This window comes from Macaca mulatta, chromosome 3 (assembly GCF_049350105.2).
Source record: "Macaca mulatta isolate MMU2019108-1 chromosome 3, T2T-MMU8v2.0, whole genome shotgun sequence".
NCBI lineage: Eukaryota > Metazoa > Chordata > Mammalia > Primates > Cercopithecidae > Macaca > Macaca mulatta.
The window spans coordinates 180,473,268-180,479,267 of NC_133408.1; the positions used below are offsets into that span (position 1 = coordinate 180,473,268).

General features: G+C 55.4%; 1 protein-coding gene across 9 annotated transcripts in view; it reads right to left on the bottom strand.

The window, feature by feature from the left end:
• DENND2A (DENN domain containing 2A) overlaps nt 1–5,736 on the bottom strand; it is a 125,781-nt gene extending 120,045 nt beyond the window's left edge. For 5 of the 9 annotated variants that reach the window (XR_013415646.1, XM_077997553.1, XM_077997555.1 and 2 more), the window contains exon 1: nt 5,422–5,736. The gene's annotated coding sequence lies outside the window, so the exon portion shown is untranslated. Of the gene's footprint in view, nt 1–4,863; nt 5,330–5,421 lie in introns of those variants that run through there. The other 4 variants (XM_077997554.1, XM_077997550.1, XM_077997551.1 and 1 more) reach the window with 3 other exon arrangements.
• Nucleotides 5,737–6,000: the final 264 nt, after the last annotated feature.

The window sequence follows — 6,000 nt, forward strand, 5'->3', positions numbered from 1 at the left end:
GCATTTGGCACTCTGCTTGAAGTGGTCTGACAAGCCCTTCAGATAAGATCCGCAGTGTGTGGAAGGCCTGGGGATCCTGGGAGGAGGGGTCACAGCCAAGGTCACGGCTCCCTGTACTGGCCCCACTCTCCAGCCAATGATCCCTGCTTTCATTTCCTTCTGAAGGGATGCCTATGACCTCCTGGTTCCCTTCCACTGAGGGAAGCTAACCTCTTCCCTAAGCTTGCTGCAAGGGTGACTCACCCCTTCCTTCCCCAAGACCAGGGGAAAAAACGATCACTTGGTTTCCCGTATTTCAACCAGTTGGAAGAGTGGGTCTCGGGCTTATCTGTTCTTTAGCCCCTCTGAACTGCAAGCCAGGGACGAACGTGCCAAAGAGCAGCTGAAGCTAGAGTGGCAATTCTAGGCCCAGCTGGCAAACAGAGGGCTGACGGAATAAACTTTTGCCCACGTCAGACATTGATTTTAAGGCCAGGGTAAAGGAGAGTCTGACTCTGGCTTCCAAGCATGTCGCTGTCTTTTGCATATGAAAAGTAGAGAACTTAGCTCACCGCTTGCCCCAGTTCCAGGAAGTGCTTGCCTCCTATCACTAAAGGGGGCAGCAGGACCTGGCACTCTTCCCCCTGAGTAACCAGCACAGGGAATTTCAAGAGAGTGTGGGGTACAAGTGGAGGCCATCTGGTTCAGGTGGCAGAAGAAGGGTTTATGCTTGGACACACGAGGCTGACAGCCAGTGCCCAGGGCCAGGCTCCTGGGGTAACAAGCAACAATGCGTGTGGGCAGAGAGGCAGTGATGAGGACAGTGAGGAGTCACGGCCCGAAGCGGGCTACACAGTGAACCCGTGGAAAACCAGTCTCACTAAAATCTCTCCAAGAAAGAGCAATCCAGGGCAGCTCCAGGGAAGCAACTCCTAACCCCCAGTCTTCAGCAAGGTGACTGCCAGAAGGAACAGAGCGCTGGTAAAGACAGACCTTGGGGGAGAAGCAGCGAGACCAGGAGTCCAGGAGACTGTGCGGAACGCCAGGAACAAGCAAGGCCAGCCTTGTCCACTTTTGAGGACCTGCGAGGCATCCCATGTGCCCCACCCAGGATCTTTTGGAATCTGAGTTTCTATCTCGCCCTGTGATGGGCTCTCTATAAGTGAGTGTTAGAGCAGCCAGTCTCAACCTCAGCTGTATCATAAAATCATCTGGGGATCTTAAAAAAAATACTGATGCCAGGGCCTACTCTCAGAGATTTTAATTGACCTAAGTATCAGCTGTTTTTAAATCTGCCTCCCCAGCCTTTTTTTTTTTTTTTTTTTTCCGGACACAGGGCCTCACTGTCGCCTAAGCTGGAGTGAAGTGGCACAATCATGCTCACTGCAGCCTCAACCTCCCTGGGCTCAAGTGATCCTCCCGCCTCAGTCTCCCGAGTAGCTGGGACTACAGGTATGTGCCACCGTGTGTAGTTAATTTCTTTTATTTATTTATTTTTGAGATGGAGTCTTGCTTTGTCGCCCAGGCTGGAATGTAGTGATGCAATCTTGGCTCACGCAACCTCCGCCTCCTGGATTCAAGCGATTCTCCTGCCTCAGCCTCCCAAGTAGCTGGGATTACAGGCATGTGCCACCACGTCTGGCTAATTTTTGTATTTTTAGTAGAGATGGGGTTGGCCAGGCTGGTCTCAAACTCCTGATCTCCAGTGATCTGCCTGCCTCAGCCTCCCAAAGTGTTGGGATTACAGGCGTGGGCCACTGCGCCTGGCCAATTTCTTTTATTTTTTATAGAGATGGGGTCTTGCCATGTTGCTCATGCTGGTCTCAAACTCTCCTCCCCAGCATTTAAATGTATATTCTAATGCACAACCCAAGATTAAAAATGTTAAGAAATTTATTTGGGAGGCCGAGACGGGTGGATCACGAGGTCAGGAGGTCGAGACCATCCTGGCTAACACGGTGAAACCCCGTCTCTACTAAAAAATACAAAAAACTAGCCGGGCGATGTGGCGGACGCCTGTAGTCCCAGCTACTCGGGAGGCTGAGGCAGGAGAATGGCGGGAACCCGGGAGGCGGAGCTTGCAGTGAGCTGAGATCCGGCCACTGCACTCCAGCCTGGGCGACAGAGCGAGACTCCGTCTAAAAAAAAAAAAAAAAAAAAAAAAAGAAGTTTAATTGGAGGGGTAGAATCCCACCCCTACTGAATGTTAATTTAAGACAGTTGGCAAGAAACAGTTTAAAGTTCAGAGGGTATATTAGCAATGTATGGACATAGATTCTGCAGGTTCTCTGCCTTCTGCAGAAACCAAAGAGAAGAGCCTGGCCAGGAAATCTGTGGCTGAGTCTGCAGGACCTCCCAGTTCTCAGCTCCCACTCCTGGTTTCTCTGCAACTTCCTTATGTTGTAGCAAACAAGATTTCCACCCTCCTGGGCCTCTCTGGTCTCCTGAAGAGGATCTCTGGTCTCCTGAGTCCCACCCTTTTCCTACCCCTTTAGAGGCAGGATCTACATCAAGTCTGGAGGCAGAATGACCAGGACCGCCCTGGGAAGTGGACTTGGCCATATGAATGGAATCCTACAATGCTGTGTGCACTCTCCCTGCCTGTTTCCCCGGGGGTCAGGATTCCTGGATGCTGGCCCTTCCAACATGCTGTGCCCTACCTGTCCCCTTCTGCAGACCAGAGTCTCAGCCCACCCCTCTCTGGGCTATACTATGATGAGCCTCCTTCCCTTCATGGTTGAGCACCCCAGACGCCTTGCTCTCTACATTCATGGAGATGGGTGTCAGCTCTTCCTGCACTTGACGTACCACTGTGTCCTCTGTATAGGATTCCCCTGGCCCCATACCCTGAGATGACACCCAGTCCTCACAGAAGTGCAGTTCACTCCCCTAGACATAACAGGATGGCAGAGGAAGGCAGTAATGGGGAGTTTTATCTTCCCATCTTTTGTAACACCAGCAACGAGGATTTTTTTTTTCTACGTCACTCTTCAGTCTTTACATAAAGTTCCACATGATAAATTCCCAGCTGAGTTCAATTCCAGGAAAAGTTTTGTTCTGAGAATTAATTTGTATGGTTTCTGTTGTCCAAAATCCCAAACTATGCAACCCAGTGTATTTTTGTTTGTCCCTAAGCTGCCAGAAAACTTACAGCCAAATGCGTTATCCAAGTGTTGTAATCTGCTAAATGCAGGCCACTCCGAAGGTCCACATTCCTTTTGCTTTGCTTTGTTTTCTCCTGAGCATTTCTGTACATACTTGCTTTTAGTCTAAGTTATCACACTCTGCCCAAACCAGTCATCAGGTCCTGCCTCTTGATCCTGGCATCCTCTCAGCTTCTCCTGCTCCTCAGTAATTCTGGCCTGGGTGTTGCAAAAAGTCTTGGTCTCTTCCTCCTCCTTCAGGCCTCCCCAACCAACAGCCAGAAGGAGCGCATCACTCTTGCTTCAGTGCATACTCCTGCCTCCTTCTGGCGGATCCTTCCTTCCCTGTGCCTCTGCCCTGACAGCCCCCGCCTCACCTCTCCCCAGCACGCACTCACATCCTGCAACCCGCAGCCACACTGAATTCCTCTCACTGGCCTCTCCTAGACCCTCTTGGTGACTTTGCACATTCTGTTCTTTCAGCCTGAAACAACCTTCCCTGCTGTTTCCTTGGTGAGGTGGTTTTCAGGGCTTAGCCCAAGCATCACCTAATCTGTGGGGCTTCCCTGCAGCAACTCCTCTCTGGGCTGCCCTAGCTCTACGCCATGCAACCCTCACAGCCAGGCTGGGCCAGGACTGGTTTTACTTTTTTGTTTGACTACCCAGCTAGGATGGTGTTCCTCGAAGGAAGGGGGACGTCTCATTCCTCGCTGTGCCACTGATGTCTAGCACACATGCCTTGCACACTGAGCTGTTTAAGGGGATGAATAGAATACTTGACACACGATTTTATTAATCTTCCAGAATGAAAGGACTGGAGGCCAGGCACAATGGCTCATGCCTGTAATCCCAGCACTTTGCGAGGCCAAGGCGGGCAGATCACCCGGGGTCAGGAGTTTGAGACCAGCCTGGCCAACATGGTGAAACCCCGTCTCTACTAAAAATACAAAAATTAGCTGGACGTGGTGGTGGGCGCCTGTAATCCCAGCTACTCAAGAAGCTGAGACAGGAGAACTGCTTGAACCCAGGGGGCGGAGGTTGCAGTGGGCTGAGACCGGGCCACTGCACTCCAGCCTGGGTGACAGAGCAAGACTCTGACTCAAAAAAATAAAAATAAAAAACAAACAAAAGGACTGGAGGCCAGCCTCCCGCCAGCCTTTTCATTACCAGGCCTCAGAAACCATCTCTGACACACTCACACACTCACACACACTTATTCTTGGAGTTCTGCTCCCTCCCACACTGCCCACCCAAAGACTTTCTACTCCACTCTTTTGGTATCTGATATTTGATGATGTAAGGAGAAGGGATTTCTTTCTCTTCTTTTATGTGGTAACCGCAGAGAGTGTAAGAGTTTACTAACAAGATTACTGGAGCACGCCTATTACAACTCTGTTACCCCCAGCCCATTACTGTCCCATGTCATTTGGAACCTTGGGGAAGTCACATTCCTGAATCTGAACAGCAGCTGGAAGTCAGCACCAGCTGGTTAAGGCAGGGTCACTGCACTTCCCTTGCCCAATTTACGCCCCTGGAGAGCCCTGACCAGCTTCCTGCTTCCTGTCCCAGGTCCCCCATAACAAGATTCCACGGCTGAGGTCTGACTTTGCTCCGTGGTCTCACCCAGCTCTCTGTGACCCTCCTAATACGACTGTGTCCAGACTTCCCCTGGGCTCCATCTGCTCCCAACTCCACCCTTGGGGACAAAGTGGAAGAAGTAAGACCATTCAATCATCTTTACCTTCTTGCTTTCCCAAGACTGCAAATGCTGACCGCTGTGAGGGGAGCCCAGCTGCTCAGCCGCCTCGATGCCCTGCGCTTGCACGCGCACGCACACACACACACTCGCACACACAGACACACAAGCGCGCGCACACACTCGCACACACACACACAGACCCGCGCGCACACACACAGACAAGCGCGCGCACACACACTCACACAGACACAAACACGCGCGGACACACGCGCACACACTCACACTCGCACTCGCGCCCCGAGGGACCCAGCACAACGCAAGGCGGGGGTCTGCAGGCTTTCTGCAGGTCCCCGAGGCGCGCGGGACGGCGGCGTCCGGGCTCAGCCCTGGGAGTCAGCCAGAGCCCGGGAGGGACGCCTGGATCGCGCTCTGCACAAGTCCCGGGACCAGGCGGGAACTCAGACTCCCGTCTGCAGAGCCACTTCCCCCGTCAGGGCTCGGGTCGCGCGAGCCGTTTCCTCCCTCCCCCGCGCGTCCCCTCCTCCGTCCCCTTTCCCTCCCCAGCTCGACCCTGCACCCCCGGACCCGGCCCGGCCCTACCTTCCCGCGGGCGGCGGCTCCGCGGGCTCTGGGGCGTATCTGGGGGGCTCCGGGGCGGGCCAGGACGGCTGGCGGCACGGCTCGGGGGCGGGCGGCGGCGGGGGCCGGGGAGGCCATGGCTCTCCGCCCTCCGCCCTCCGCCCCTTTGTCCGCCGAGCCTCCCCCGGCCGCCCGCAAGCCCCTGGGGGTCCCCGCCGCGCGCGCTCCCGTGGGGTCTCCGCCGTCCCCGGCCCCAGCGGCTCGCTTCCCTCGGCCGGCCCAGCGCAGGCTCGCCCGCTGCCCCTGCCTTCTCTTCCCGCGGCTCCGCGACGATCTGCGCGACGCGCGCCCCCTCCTCCCGACCCATCCCGCCCGGCCCAGTGAGCTAATCCGCAGCTGGCGGGCGCCCGGCCGGTTGCCACGGCAACCCCTCTCCCAGGGCCCGGCCCCGCGCGGAGCAGCGGTAAACAGGACCTTCTGCCGGACTCGCCCCCTCGCCTCTCGGGGTGGGGGAGAGGTGGCTTAACCCTTACTGGGAGGACGCCCGCCGCGCGCCGGCTCCCTTCCACCCGGGCCCGGGCGGATTCGCGAGGTGCTCCC